Below are 17,387 nucleotides of genomic sequence, written 5' to 3'. Positions count from 1 at the left end.
GCTGGTTTGATTGTTCACTTTGCACATTCACCATTAACCACTATACCAATGATCAACAATTCATATATACATACTTATATGATAAATGTCATGAAGTTCCTTGATTGAGTTCACAACAGGCATATATCTTGGGATTTAGAAAGCTATATTGATTGATTGATTGATTGATCGACAACCACACTATTAAATTCCAGAAGCTCTATACATAGTTTATTCGTCATTGACACCTTCATTTACATGTGAGTTTTTGACACCATCCATAATCACCATCACCATCACCATCGAGTTGGCAAAGTTTTATTTTTGGCAGAGAACTTCATGAAGTATATGTGAGATTCATCCCAAATACTTTAACTTACTAGGAGACGCCAGAAAACGTCATTTTAATTTTTTCGGAATCGATTTTTTTGTCATTTTTTTTTAAAGAAATTGTATATAATAATAATAAAACCATTATCCGCACCCCAATGGTGCATAGGGCACTGCGTCATATAAACGCAGTGTTATCTTGATCGTTTACACATGAAGGAAAGGTGATCAGCCCTCCGCTTCAGGTACCAGTCCAGGGTAATATTGAATAAATATGACAGTTAAAAAATCACTAATATTTATTTTACCCCCCTTGGGAATTGAACCCGGGACCTCCATTACACTACGGAGGCGGATGTATATATAAAAGATTTTAATTTATTATAATTGTGTCGCCTACTTTGAAAATCCGCCAGATCCATGTAACTCGATTTTATAAAAAAATGCAAAATACTCCGGGTAACATTTATGTTTCAATGATTTGTCTATCTTTAGATAAAATGTTATGAAATAATAAATTTTGCCATTACTTAATTTTTTTTCCATATAAAAAAACACAAGACACAAACCGATAATGACGTCATCTTAATATTTGACCTATCTCAGCTCTCTGATTGGCCGATATGAGTCAGAAGGCAAGTTTCATGAAAATAGCGGAAAATAAAATACAACTCTTTTTTTAATGTATTTTTAACATGGTTTTCGAGCATATAAATATTTTAAACAATAAAACCCACAATTGGCATTCCGATAGAGTATTCATTTTAAAATTTTAAAAAATTAATTTTGAATGTAGGTGATACAATTTACGTCAATCAATAGTCGATGGAGCCGGGAAATGTGACTTAACAAAGTCTTGCAATATTAAATTGATTGTTATTATAAGGACTGATTTTATTAATAATTGAACGTGTGAATCAAACGGCTGCGTATCTTGGCGCACGGAATCTAAATTAAAGTCAACACGAACATTTCGCTTTCATCCGCCTCGAAATAGACGCACCGACACGTAACACTCGTGTACATGGTATACGGTGCCCCAACATAATCAAAACCTTATTATTATTATTTTTTTTACAATTAATCATATTTAATTTATCATAATTATATATTTTTTTAAAGCAGAGTGAACGCTGTTGAAATGCGCTCCCTCAGACGAATGTGTGGAAAATCATTGTATGACAGAATTAAAAACGACGATATAAGAAAGGAATGTAAGGCTGAACTAGGAATAATTGAAAAGATTAGGAAGAGTATGAACATGTGGAGCGAATGGATCGCGAGAGAATGACTAAGAAAATATATGTGGTGAATGTGAGAGGGAAAACAGAACGTGGACGACCGAAAAAGACTTGGCACGATCAGATCAATCAGAACCTAAAATCTGGCGGTGTCAAAAGTCTGCGTAATCGGAGAGCATGTATGACTAGATGTATGGATGTGAAGAAGGCGAGGAGTGTATGTCAGGACAGAAGAGTGTGGCGTTCCATCCTCTCTGCCTACCCCTGCGGGGAAACGGAGTGATGGTAGTAGTAGTAGATATATCTTATATAAATAAGAAAAATATAGAAATTTGGGCATTTATGGGACCGTCATAGTCTTGGTTAATCACTTTCACTATTACTCATTTTTTTAAAACTTCTAGATATATTGATTAAACTCGTAACATAGAATGCGCGAGTTCACAATAGCCATCTATGTGGATATGAGGAAGGCTTTTATTAAGCAGAAACTTTTTCCATTTATATGTACGGTCCAAATCCTGGATTATATTAACATACTTGAGAAACGCTTAAAAATATGATACAATATTTTGAGTGTGTCCAAATACTTGTTCACAAAATCTGAATTATTTCCAATTACAGGAGTTAGTTTTCTTTTCAACTAACCAATATATGTCTCTATTGATTCAAGAATAATGTTTAAAAATTGGTTCATATTTATAGAACTTTTAAGAATTTGAGTAGTGTGGTTGTCAATAATGGGTAGAATTGGTGAATGTTACACGTGTGTAAAGTGATCACTTAAACCAGCCTCAGACGGTCGTCAGCCCCGTAAATGCTTAGACTTCCATATTCTTCTTCATCGTTGATGAGATATAGAAATATGATAATCAATTTATTTTAGCTTATAAGTTGACCAGATAATTCATTTTCAACATTTTAGAGTTTGTCTAAATACTTGTTTACAAATCTGGATTATCTCCGATTAAATAAGTTATTGATCATACTATTTTGTAACGTCTCAACATAGATGAAAAAGAACATGGAAGTCTAGCCATTTACGGGAATAACGACCGTCATAGGCTGGTTAAAGTGATAACTAAGATACTATGTGAGTTGAAAAATAATCTGAATTACAGTAAACAAGTGTTTATCTAAGATAACATCACATGTAACATTTATTTGAATTTTTTTAGAGTGTAAGTTTTATAGTTTTTTAAAACCCTTACCGCACCTCAATAGCGCATAGGGCACTGCTTCATATAAACGCAGTGTTATCTCGATCGTTTACACATGAAAGAAAGGTGATCAGCCCTCCACTTCAGGTACCAGTCCAGTGTAATATTGAATAAATATTTGAGTGAAAAAATCACTTATATTTATTAAACCCCACTGGAAATCGAATCCGGGACCTCCAGAACGGTAGCCGAGCATACTGACCATTACACTACGGAGGCAGACAATACACTACGGAGGCGGACATGGAGTTTTATAAACTGATTTAAAAAGTCTCCATCGTTGTAAGGCGCTTTAAAAAGAATGGTGTCAGAAAAAAGATAAAAAGTACCACGAGTTAGGAAGCATCTTGCATTGAGAGATATATTTTGACTGGCTGCTTAATCAAAATATTATATTAACTCATACTACGAGCTTATTTCGCGGAGTAAATGAAAGTCGAAGTAAAAATAATGTGAGTGAGTTTTCAGTCAAACTGAAATGTCTGAAAACGAGCACGTGCTTTGTATGTGGTAGTCCAATAATGAAGATTCATTAGCATATGGTTTTTATACTTATGTGGTAGTCCAACAATGAAGATTCATTAGCATATGGTTTTTATACACGTGTCGTAAAATTGACGTATTCAAATCAACGTAATTATTATTTTTTGGATAAATTTTTATTTTTTCGAGGAGACGGTGAGTATTCTGTTGTATTTTAATATCATTTCAGTATTTATATAACGTATACAGGTGCATAAGACACTGCTAAGCCCAAAATAAATGATTTGTTTTATTAAAGTAATTTTTTCACTCAATTATTTATTAAACATTACCATGGACTGGTACCTGAAGCGGAGGGCTAATCACCTTTCCTTCATGTGTTAACGTTCAAGATAACAATACGTTGCAGTGCCCTATGCACCATCGAGTGCAGATGAGGTACTAAATTGAATTTACTTGGTAAATTCTATATATATGAACGAAAATTGAAACATTGTTCTTGAATCACTAGAGCTTCACTAGAGCCTTCCAAGAATTTGAGTAGTGTGGTTGTCAATAATGGGTAGAATTGGTGAATAACACACGTGTGTAAAGTGATCAATTAAACCAGTCTATGATGGTCATCAGCCCTGTAAATGTCCAGACTTCCATATTCTTCTTCATCTTTGATGAGATGTCAAGAAATAATATGACAAGTAAGTCTCTTTATTGGAGAGAACAGGGTAATTAATCTTAAGATTGTAAAGTAGAAATGTCTAGATGATGAATTAAATTTTTAAAACCTCTTGTAACGATATCAAACAAATGAAAAATAAATAAAATAACTGGAAATTTGAGGAATCCCATTGGTTTTGTTTGATTTTTTAAGTTGTTTCAACATTTGAGCGCACAGTGTATTTATAGAGTGTCGGCGTTCCGACATCAACAAGTTATGATAGTCCGAATTCTCTCGAACAACTTTTTTATTTGCTGGAACAGCGGAAAAACTAACACGGCGCGTCATTCACGTCAAATTAAATAATATTTCAATACAAGTTGTACGGTCTTTTAAAATGGAAAAGAAAGTAAAGTTAAAATACATATTTATAATACGATTAATTTCACAATGCTTGTGGGTAAACAATATTTAAGCAGCTATCAAGAAGTATGGTATCTGTCATGAGCAATGAATAATATTACTTGCAATCTTGTTAATCTCAATAGATGGCGCTGCCATTGCATTAGAAAAAGGTGTTGTATAAAAAACACCCGTCACAGAAAAACACGCATTTATTTGAATTGGACGTTGTGTCAAATTTTTAAATAGTTGGTGGATAACTTTAGGATATTTAAGATTTTGAACAAATGAATATTTTTTTATTTATTTATATAGATAAATAAAAACATAAGCATATTTGAATGCAATGTTGCGTCAAAAATTCAAAGCAATCAGTGAAAAATTTTACGTGATTGAGGATTTGAGACAAATGATTTATTTTTATTTTAATTTATATATTGTAGATACTACACAAAATATCAAATTTAAAGTCCAAATCGAACCCCTAGCCTCATGTAAATTATGCAAAAAAGTACGTTACTAGACTACCGTGGTGGACTTAAACACAATATTAGCGTTGAAGGTTATTCATCTCAAGATCATTCCAGAACATAAAAAGGGATGTTTAATAAAATCTATATGGGAGGTGTCTGATCTGCACTAGTGATTATATGCTAAGTAGTTCTGTAAGTCATGAAATCTTGATACATACATATATTTTTAAATTTGGTACCAGACCCTCGATAAGATAAGTTTTTCCTCACTCATTACTATGTTTAACGATCTCAACATTAATATGTTTCCTTGGAATCCACCATATCATCCCTTACTTAAACCCTTTCCACCTCCTTCTCAAATCTTTAACTATTCTCTGTCCTATTCTCTGTCCTATTCTCTGTCCTACTTTCTGTATCTTATTTTATTTGGGATTGCAGTTATGTAATTATTTATACTTTCCGACTGTACTTTCTCTTAAACGTATTTACATGTTTTAAAAATAATTTGTTAAAACTGAAAAAGGTTCACATATTGACAACATTTATTGGTTTATTTGGATTGGTTAGAAGAAATTGCTTTATGGATGTTAATAAATCCACACGTAAATTGTGTACGAGTTCATATATAAAATAAAATAATTTCTGCTGTGATGCAAAATATGTAAGAATATTATTCAATTTGATGGTGCTGTAAGTAGCACCAAAATTATCAAAAAAAAAAATTAATGCTTAAAATTCTCTAAATTATTATATAAATAAATGATATCGTTATTTGAATCAATGTTTGATTTTTTTAAAAATAAATCTAAGTAAGCCTTTAATCATTTACGAATAATAAACTAATAAAGAGCAACTAAACGATATTTGTTATCGATTTGAAAAAAATCGATGGCAAATATCAATTTTAATCAATTTGTGACTGAGCGCCATCGATTTGAAAAAAATCGATGGCGCTCAGTCACAAATTGATTAAATTTTTTGTAGAAAACAGCATATATTTGAAATATTAATTATTACGTTGGCAAAAAATAAGCATGCTCGAAATGATTTAAAAAAAAAAAATAAAACTTTATTTTTATTTCTACATATGCAATCGAAGATCGTATAATATTTTTAAAATACACTTTTATGTTGGAATAATAATTCAAAAAGTATGAACACATTATTTGAATTACAAATAGAAAAGAAAATGCACGATGTTTAAATAACAAACACAAAAAGCATAATATAAAAAAACACACATGTGCGATTAGTTTGTATTATATTTATACCCGATGATGTTTGCATAACAAACATAAAACCGCTAGAGAAATAAAATTATGCACACGATGTTGAAATAACAGCGCGAAATGTTTCGCACGATGATAGAATAACGTTCTTCAAATTATTCACACGTTTTTTTTAAATTTTAAATAACGAACGTAAAATTTTACGCACTATGTTTAAATAACGAATTAGATCGTTCGCGCTCACGTTTAAATATTGAACATAAAATTCAAACGAATTAATGCGCTCACGTTCAAATATCGAACATAAAGTTTAACACATCGCACGATGTTCAAATATCGATGAATATAACAAGTAGCACCATGTTTAAATATCGAAGGTATATTTTTTAATGTTCCGAAAATAGGGCTGAACCTTTCAGAATGTATCGAATTATATGCAATGAAAGGGTGGAGTTTGTAGCGAGGTGGCGATAATTATTCACATGATTTGTGCACTAAGTTTTATTCTATTTTTTTAAAAATCTACGCACTATGTTAAAATAATGAATTAGATCATTCGCGTTCACGTTCAAATATCGAACATAAAATTTAACACATCGCACGATGTTCAAATATCAATGAATATAACAAGTCGCACCATGTTTAAATATCGAACGTATATTTTTTAATGTTCCAAAAATAGGGCTGAACTTTCCAGAACGTATCGAATTATATTAATTGAAAGGGTGGAGTTTGTGGCGATAATTATTCACATGATTTGTGCACTCGGTTTGGGCGGCGGAAACGCAAAGGGCGGGGGTCGGGCGCCACGCGAGAAAAACACAGAAAAATACCTTTTGTGGACAATTGTCGCGTATTTTGCGTCCGGTTCGGTACCCGAAGAGAGTTGGCAGCGCCGGTGTGCCGCCGGTTCACGCCGAGTATTAATTGTGGCCCGCCGCCCGGCCGCGGCAGGGCCGGCGCGCGAAGGTGACCAAACACCGCCGCCGCAGCCGCCGCCGACAGGGCTGATAAAAAAATAAAAAAAACAAACTTAATTTTAATTAATTAAAAAAAAAAATTTGGCAGTCACCCAGTAAGAGGATGTTTCTGCCAGTGTCAAGTCTTATTTTTATTTGCAAACAAAATATTAATAACAATTAATAAAAAAAATCATTAATTGTTATTATTTTAGTTTAAATGCGTTTAGCTTTATGATTTAATAAATTATTTTCTTCATTACATAAAGATACATTTTTAAAAAAAATTGTTTGATTTGCTAGACATTTCTACTTTTAACAATCTTAATATTAGTTAAGCTCTTGTGCTTGGAAAGGGACTAATACTTATTGTTTTTTGTTTATACTTCTGGCTTACTTATTACTTATTACCCATACTTATGAGTGATGACGGCAAGTATATAAATATGTGGAGATGCATGAATGTGGAAGAGGCGAAGAAAGTTGGCAAAGGCAGAGTGGTGTGGCGTTCTATTCTTTCTGCCTACCCCAACAGGGAAACGGCGTAATGGTTAGTAAGTTGTTATGAGTGATATAGTTTTTTTTTATTGTATTTTTTATTTGATGTGTGTGAGTATGCCCTATGCTATTTAAAAAAAAAGTTTTAAAATTGTGATTTAAATAAATGTATACAATTTATGTTAAAAAAAAAAATTAATAAATAAGATTGAATAAACTATAAAGTAATGGTTTTATTTTACAAAATAAGAGATTCGGTAGGCATGTTAGCTAGAAGGATTACAATTGATATTCCTTACTATCAACAATTCGGTGTCTGTTTTGATCTGTCAATCTCTCATACTGGCATGTTAGGTGATAATGGCATTGATCTTTAAAGTTAGTTATAAGATGTATTATTAGTTAATAAAGCACATGATGATATCCATTCTATCAAATACAACATGAATAAGCACTGTAAGTAAACACGTCTTTTCACTATAACAGCACTTTTACGACTTAATGAAAATCCCTCATTTGAGGTGCAGTAACCTCATTGTATTACTCACAAATGAGCAGATATCATTGCATTTTTGTCCTACCATCTTCTTATTAGATATCAAAATAAAGCGACAAATTAAAGCGTTATTTTCATCAAATCATATACATCATGTACCATATATGCAAGACAAAGTATAAATGATAATAACATACGTATAAGGTATGCGTAGTAAATGCAAAATCAAGATTATAAGAAGGCACATTATTGTAATTTGTAATAATGTATTTGATGAAAAAAATAAATGAAATTAAAGAATACAAAAAAAAAGAAATACAAAGAAAAAAATCATCTACAGAGTAATTATAGTAGACATTATAAAAGAGTGAGAAATATGATCACAAAAAGTAGTTAAAAAAAGTAAATTTATTTTTTAATCATTCATTATAACCGAATTGTTTTAATAAAAATTAATGCAACAAGAACAAAAAATAATAACACGCATTTCATATATTTTAGATGTAGTATGATAGCAATATATATAAAGGATAGTATGAATAGGGGATAACAAATATAGACCCAATGAAAATAATTATTTCTTGAATTCATTTTGCGATTGGCGAGAATCGATGCCATGGCGTCTGTCCTATAGTTAAATATGTATACTGACACCCTCGGGATTCGAAACAGACAATTTGCAACTGTAAACATGCATCTCAGCAATAGGTAATTGAGCTGTGCAGTTGTCACCATGGGAGATGGTTCTAGAATAATGTTACATGTTTCCCTGGGACGATCTTGCGTTACGTGAATGGAGCAAATCAATGCACATGTTCTGTGATATTAAAAATCTTGCAAAAATCCAAGTTTCATCTTTATGTTGTAAACTGAGGGTGTCACCTTCATAAAAATTCCATATCTGTTAAAATAACGAATCATAATTTTAAAAAAAAGTTCGTTAGAGATACAAAATAGAAAATTTATTTTAATTAAAATTTTTAGAGCCTTTCATCAAACATCACGGATAAATTCAATTTATATTTATCAAAAAATTACAATCGAATGCTGAAGAAATTGTTATTGTTAGAAATGAAGATATGTTGGTGACACAGTAGTGACAACAACAAAGCCGCAATCGTGGATATACCCACATAGTCTGGCAAGTGACATCGTAGACTTGTCTCTCCCAGAAACTTATTATAGTTTATTTACAATATAATAAACCCAAGTCCGATAACTAGCAATCTTTTACTCGTAATCTTCTACATTACTACATACAACTGGCGACAAGGATGGAAGTAGTGACAAAAACATACCCATATTTCATCATCTTCTTCTTCTTCAAACCCTTATCCATACTTAATGGTGCAAAAGGCACTGCATCATATAAAAACAGTCTTATCTCAATCGTTAACACATCAATGTACTTTGGTACTCAAGCCTTGTACTCGAGGTACCAGTCCAGGATAATATTGACCATCACACTACGGAGGCGGACAAAAGGGCATTCCTTACAGTTATATAACTCATGTTATATGAAGCCCATCATATATTTACAACATTTTCAGTGTGTCTAAATACGGTTCACAAATCTGGATTATCTAGGAGTAATTAATCTTATTATTTTTTGACATCTCATCGAAGATTAAGAAGAATATGAATGTCTGGGCATTGACGGGGCTGACGACCGTCATAGGCTGGTTTAAGTGATCACTTTACACACGTGTAACATTCACCAATTACATCCATTATTGACAACCACACTACTCAAATTCTTGGAAGTTCTAAATATATTAACAAATTTTGAAACATTGTTTTTGAATCACTAGAATTTCACTAGAGACATCTATTGGTGAGATGAAAAGAAAAAAAATAAATAAAAAGCTTCTTTTCATCTCACAATAGATGTCAGTCCCGTAAATGCCCAAACATCCATATTCTTCTTCATCTTCAATGAGATGTTAAAAAAAATATGACCTATTATATATATTTAAATCTTTGATCCCAGCATCTTTCGAAGGGAGATTTTGGCAACCCTATCACATCGGTTCCAGAGTTCATTTCGGCGTCCCGCCAAAAGTGAAATGGCCGTTCCACATCCGCACCCGCCTGCGAATCCCAAATTAATTCCACTGCACCAGACATCACCCGCCCGTGCAGCGTCTGCCGGCTGACTCTACATCAGGATCCCGGTGGGGCGAATGGCACCAAGATGGATCGCATCTCGCCAGGTATAGGTCAGCCTGATCGGACGGAGCGCTTACTCAAGCGAGACTCGAAATAGGCCGGGTGAAAAATGACAGGAGATAATTATGTACATTGGTACTACATACAAACGTTGCTCATCGTTATGAAAGTACTCTAGATATAAGCTGTAACGAGGTATATAATTTATGAAAGTTACTTTAGTTTAATTGTGTACCTTTTTACTTTCTTATTCGTGTTTCTGTCTTGTCATTTTTTAGTTTTTTTTTTAAACGTTTTTATATATTTTTTTAACTATCTAACTATACTAACTGATCATCACGCTGCTATCCCAAAGAGATAGGCAGAGAGAATAGAACGCCACACCAATATGTATTTGTGCACAATCTTCGCCTCTTCCACATTCATGCATCTCCTCATAAATACATATATATATATATATATATATATATATATATATATATATATATATATATATATATATATATATATATATATATATATATAGGGACCTACAGAACGGTAGCGTGCTGACCATTACACTACGCAAGCGGACATTTATAAATATATATATATATATTTATATATGTATGTATATATATATATATATATATATATATATATATATATATATATATATATATATATATATATATATATATATATATATATATATATATATATATATATATATATATATATATATGTATATATATATATATATATATATATATATATATATATATATATATATATATATTTATATATATACATAAAAACAGATGTTGTTAAAGAGAATAACATAAAAATTGATAAAATTATACGCTTCCTGTGAATTATGTAATTGCTTTCGTTCCTCGAAACATCACGAAACAGGAAAAATACAGCAATTTTGATACTTGAGCTGAATATTTTAAATGTTTTCTTCATGCATGTAAACACGCATGCACAGTTCTTCAGTTTAATTCTCTGGTTCTAACTAGTGCAGAATGGCATGTGTGAAGGCACAACAAACTACAGAGGACGACCCTCTTATCTCCAACATGTTGTAGCAGATACGCCGAGTTGAAGAAACCAGCGGAGGATAGAAACAGGTGGAGACTGACCATGAATGAATCAAACCAATCATCAAAGATGGTAACCCACGGAGAAGACTCTGAAGTAGTACTTGTTACAAATAATTTATTTTAAAATTCTAATTTTCGTGTGTATTTCGACACTTGTCCAGCGTACAAAATTATTTAATCACGATACTAGTATTTTGACGTCCCTCGTATTTTTTTTTGAAATTGTCGGAAAATATTTTTTGTAATTGGATAATTATATGAGTTCAGTTAGTAACATCGATCGATCGGTAATTGTAGTTATACATTTTCCCTTGTCATGAAATATAAGAAATTTTTGTAGCGCCTTTTATTTTATAATATCGCTCACTCTTTTCAAGAACGTCATAAATCAAAAATCGACAATTTTCAGTTACCCGCTACAGGACAGAAAATGTTGTTTTTGCATTTTGAAGAAAAGATATTGTTTTATTATATTTTTAAATAAACGAAATATTTTTCAAATTGAGAAAAAACCTTCTGGTTTTACTAAGATCTATTGCACAGTAAAAATTTCAATAAGTGTCTTGATATTTATTTTTAATACATTGTGTCCTATTTTTTAACATTAAAAACGTTGTCCAGAAAAATCAAGTTTTTGATTTATGACGTTCTTGAAAGGAGTGAGCCCAGGACGCCTACTGCTGACAATTCGTCGGCAGTTCTCGTCAGAGCTTTGGGACTAGGATCTGACTAGGGAGGACGCAAGGGACCTGGCAGCCGACAGAAAAGCCTGGAGACAGTTTGTGGACTCCATATGCTCCACCTAGGGAGCGGGAATGGTTCAATTATAATTATAATATATTGTGAGAGCAAAATAAAAATAACAGCAAAATCTAGGGGACTCGGGGTTACATATCAGCACTCGTAGAAGCTTGAGTGCAGTTAGCCTTGTTAACCTAAATCCCATGTCCCAAAATGAGTAATGGAAATTACTCATCGGGAATATTTCATTTGTGACTTATAATTGTATTTTTTTAAATAAATAAAATACGAGTCCCCTGAAATTTAAACTATTCAAGAATCAACAAATAAAGCGAGTTTCAAGTAAGGAAGTTATTTATTTATTTCAAAACGTATTACATACATAAGTCATATAATATTCCCGATGAGTAATTTCCATTTCTCGTTTTGGGACATGTGTTAAGGTCAACAAGACTAAAATACAAAAAATAAAGTTACAAAAAAGATATTAAACTAAACAAAATGAACACAGGGCAAAATATAAAACATAAAATAATAAACGAGCAATTGGCATTTAAAAAAATATAAGGTAAGAAGCATGTTTAAAGGAAACAAATGAGAAATATGATTCACCACTAATACAAATATCTTTCCATTAAGTATTTTTTCAGTTCATTTATCTTGGAAACCTGACTGGGTTATACATATTTTATAGATAAATGTGTATATGTCAGGCGGCTATTTAATTACGGTATAGGCAATATATTGTAAGGATCTTGCTCCAAACTTAGTTGTGTTTATCAGCTCCTCGTGTATTTTGTTATGTCTTCGTGTATTAAAGTGATAAATTCCTTTTTCATTAATTGATTCGGCAGTTTCTTTGTGGTAAAATCTATCAATTTTTAATTTAAGTTTTATTTTTTAAATACAACTATTTCTTAAAATCTACTGTGACACGTGTTTCGATGCATTCCGCATCATTTTCAAACACCGTATTTACGTTCAAGTACCGTTTTTACGGTGTTAACCGTAAAAAAAACGGATTTGGGAAAAGTGGTATTTACTAAGAAAAACTTTTTTTTCTTTGTTATATACCGTTTTAAATACCGTTTTCAGCATTGTATTTGTAATCTCACATGTTGGTAGAATGTCATAAGGTGTACTCAAATAAATGTCTTTTACATGAGTGGTGTACGGTAGACGAAATATATTTCTAATAGCTCTATTTTGTATAACTTGTATTTCGGAAATTCTCTTCTATGAACAGGTGTAAATGTATCAGGCAATCGATATTATATTTCTGTTATCGTTACTGTTATTGAATTAATTTTAAATTATGATTAAGGGTATTATACAATATAATTATTTCATAGATTTCTTAAACTAATAGTCAAAATTAGGTCATATAATTGTGTCACAAATGCGCATAATATGAGGATATTGAGATGAATGTGCTTCATAAATGATTTATTTGCATTCTCTCATAATAAACGTTCCAAGGTCTGATTCAGAGTGCAAATATATTTATGTGTCTGGAAGTTTTCAATTTGATATTCAAAAATAAACTTCATATCACTTGAGGCATATCAGTGCGCAGCGGTTTGATTCGTTAGACTTAATTAACAACGTAATTTAATAAAAGTAACAATAACGTTTACAAGTCAATGGGAAAAATTACAATTAAATAAAAACAGACGAGCTTATAATGAATATAGAATCTTATATTTACGAGAACGTTTTACAAACGACATACGAATCGACTGGAAATTACATAAATATTAAATTAATACTCATAACTTAAAAACCCCTTCAATTTATTATTTTCATTGTTTAATTAAGTTTTACTTGGTAAGCGCCATTATTTATTAAAATCTATTATGTCACATATTTCGATGTATTCCGCACCATTTTGAAAATGATGCGAAATACATCGAGATATGTGTTATTATAGATTTAATTTTTTTTATTAAAAACGGATACAGATTACTACAAAGTGACTCCCGAATCCATTATCGAAATTATTATGTATTCGTCAATCCCACACTGGATTATTCACTCTACGGATGAAATATTAATATTATAGGTGTCTCAATTTCAGATGAAACATTTTTTTTTTCGAAAATCTGAGCATCTCAGGGCTTACGATCTGGCATTTGGCTAGCTTAAGTGATCTCTTTATACACTTGTGTAAAGTTCACCATTCTATTCATTATTGAACATCCATAATGCTAAATGAATGGAGCTAGCAAATATGCAATGGTCCTGGACCCCTTTCACATGTGGGTTCAATAGAAGAGGAAGAATATTTTCTTTCAAATTTCCTACTATACAACACTTTAATCTTAATCTTGGTTTGAATTCTTTATTACAGAAATTAAAATACTATAATTTTCCACTTATCTCTGTGTAACTGTAAGTCGTAATTTATTATATAATATCATTCAAAATGCATTCGTTTTACTTTTATTTAATAAACAAACTTTCTTTTTTATAATAAATTGATTGAATAAGATATAACATGAGCTTATTTTTAAATACATTGACTAATGACACTACTTTGATATCACGAGCTTAAATCCGCCCACAATAAAGCTTTCTAATCTGTTTACATACTAAATTAAAAGGAATTTAGATAAATATTATTGTTCTAAAACAAAAGCAGAGAGTTGTGTAGTAACGATTCTCTGAATGAAAAAAAATCACGGATCGTTTTCGTGTTAAATTCGCAATTAATCATTTTAATTAGGTGTGATCAATTTAAAGAGTATTTCGGGCGGACTTTGTTGTATCTTTTATTCATTCAAAATCTTTTATAAGATGCCAACAGCTCAGATAGCTGACTAAATCATATTGAAATATATCAGTCACTATTTTTAAATTTAGTTATTTACTTATTTGTGTTCTCAATTTTACAAATCTATTCGTTTTCATTTTTAAAAATCTATTTCTCGCAATTTCTCAAGGTTAACGACAAATTTTCGTTTTTTTTACTGATATTTTAATCCTTCCCCACACCAAATAGTACATAAGACACTGTATTATATCGTTGGAGTATTTTTTCGTTCATTAATTATATGAAGGCAATGTGATAAGGCTTCCTCTAGATGTCTCTCGAGGAAGATCCATGGCGATTGCTTGGTTCACAATAAGTTTTCTGCGTCCTACCATACCATCTCAATTGCCTTTTCTCTTCCTTACTTTTTATATCTGTTACACCCAGGCTTCCAAGAATGCGTAATATCTTTTTTTATTTATTGATTTATCATCTGTTGAAAGAAAAATCATATGAATATTAGAAAATAAAGCAAAATTACTTTAAAACTAAATTGTTCGAAATCTTATTAACCTAAAAAGGTAATTCTATTCCCTGTCCTTTCCTTTTCTTCTTTTCCTATCACTGCCATCTCCTTTTCTCTCATCCTTGTCTCATGTCTCTTCCTTTATATAGACCTCTCTTATGCATAGTTGTGAAGAACTATAATTGGTACTCATGATTTTATTTTTTATATTCTGTATGTATCATATATTGTAACTGTTGTTCTTCCTTCCAATAAAAAAAATAATAAATAAAAAAAATAAAAAAATACACAAAAAACACTCAAAAATTACTTACGAGTATTTAACGTTCTTATTTGTATTTTTTCTCGTTTCTTTCAAACCCTTGTGATAACACTGCATCATATAAACGCAGTGTTATCTTGATCGTTGACATATGAAGGAAAGATGATCAGCCTTCCGCTTCAGGCACCAGTCCAGGGTAATATTGAATAAATATTAGAGTGAAAAAATAATTTTTATTCATTTAAACCCCCCCCCTGGGAATCGAACCCGCGACCTCCAGAACGGTAGCCGAGCGTGCTGACCATTATACTACGGAGGCGGACAAATTTTTCCCGGCTAGCTCAGTCGGTAGAGCATGAGACTCTTTTGTCGTTTCACTATTCTTAATTGTAAAATAATTATAATAAATTTATGAGTTTTAAAATAAGTCGTGACAGTACTAAAAAGAAATGCGTGGTAAATGTTCATGTAATTCTATAAAGAGATATGGAGCATACATTTGAATTTCTCGAAATAAATTGTTATTTATCATAATGTAAGCGAATTCGCTTGGCAAAAATTCAAAGAAATTCCACCTAGCGCTTTCGTTTTCTTCTATCAAACGTCTTATCTTAATGAACGGTCTTAAACTGCGTAAAGCAGATTATCTGATATGTACTCGTGTAACCTCCGCGCGTTTTCTGACGATGTTTTAGTACGGCGAAACAGAAATAAAAATGTAAACTGTTTAGAAAAAAGGCATTAACGGGCCGGTAGCATTAGTGTCTCGAGTGAGTGATGGACGAGTGCGTCTAGTTGAAAATAAAAGAAAAACTATTTTCAGAATGTTTATAGGTGAAAATGCTGAAATGGAGTCAAATAAACCTGTATCGGAAGTGTGAAAATGTTTAATTTTTGATCGAATAATGTTCATTTTTAAAATAAAAACTTTTCTTAGAACAACATTTTGAGTGTGTCCAAACACTCGTTCACAAATCTGGATTATTTCCGATTAGGAGATATTTTTTACTTTTTTTTGACATATCAACATAGATGAAGAAGAATATGAAAGTCTGGGCATTTTTCAAATACTTGTTCACAAATTCTGGATTATTTCCAATGAGAAATTATTTTTTACTTTCTTTTTTTTTGACATCTCAACATAGATGAAGAATAATATGGAAGTCTGGTCATTTAATGTGGTTACGATCGTCATACTGACGGTTCTAAGCCCTGAAAATATCAATACTTCCATTTTATTCTTCATCTATGTTGAGATGTTAAAATGAAAAAAATAAATCCTCTCCTCCTACTTATGTCGTACATCTAATGACACTTTGTGTCTGAGTTCACTGGAGCCATGTATGGTTGTTTGAAAAAGCTTTTGACTATGTTGTTTTTAGCAGAGTAAGGGGTAAATCTAAAAATAGCTCCTAAGTGTAGAAACCCAGATTTGTGAACAAGGATTTGGACGAAATCAAAATGTAGAGTTTATGGTATTTTAACATAATAATTGGTGGGTATACTTGAGGTTATGCATGAATGTGGAATAGGCGAAGATTGTATGCAAAGACAGTTTGGTGTGCCGTACCTGACCTAACACAACCTAACCTAAACTAACGTTATAAAACATAACACAACACCTTAAAAAGAGAAAAAAAAACCTCTCCAACAAAATTATTGTTTTCAAAATCCAAGTCCCAAAAGTAGAAACTATTTTGAAAAAAAACTGCAGTTCTCCAACTATTTTTGGGTAAAAATGGCTTTAATCTAAACAAAAGTTCATCTTTGAGATATAAACACGACTTTAAAATACCAAAATGCAATACCAAATTTGGGAACTAAGTACCTACTTTAATAACTTTTCTACAGACATAAAAAAGACTTAAAAATGCCAAAAATAAA

General features: G+C 31.5%; 1 protein-coding gene across 1 annotated transcript in view; it reads right to left on the bottom strand.

The window, feature by feature from the left end:
• The window catches only part of LOC148302497 (D-beta-hydroxybutyrate dehydrogenase, mitochondrial-like), a 106,828-nt gene extending 99,866 nt beyond the window's left edge, over positions 1–6,962 (bottom strand). The window contains exon 1 of the mRNA XM_088271525.1: positions 6,849–6,962. The gene's annotated coding sequence lies outside the window, so the exon portion shown is untranslated. The remainder of the gene's footprint in view (positions 1–6,848) is intronic.
• Positions 6,963–17,387: the final 10,425 nt, after the last annotated feature.

This window comes from Brachycentrus maculatus, unplaced genomic scaffold (assembly GCF_059751285.1).
Source record: "Brachycentrus maculatus isolate JH-2025_06_01 unplaced genomic scaffold, ASM5975128v1 h1tg000443l, whole genome shotgun sequence".
Lineage (NCBI taxonomy): Eukaryota > Metazoa > Arthropoda > Insecta > Trichoptera > Brachycentridae > Brachycentrus > Brachycentrus maculatus.
The sequence above is the reverse complement of the archived record's forward strand: the minus strand, read 5'-3'. Positions and strand labels throughout refer to the sequence as shown.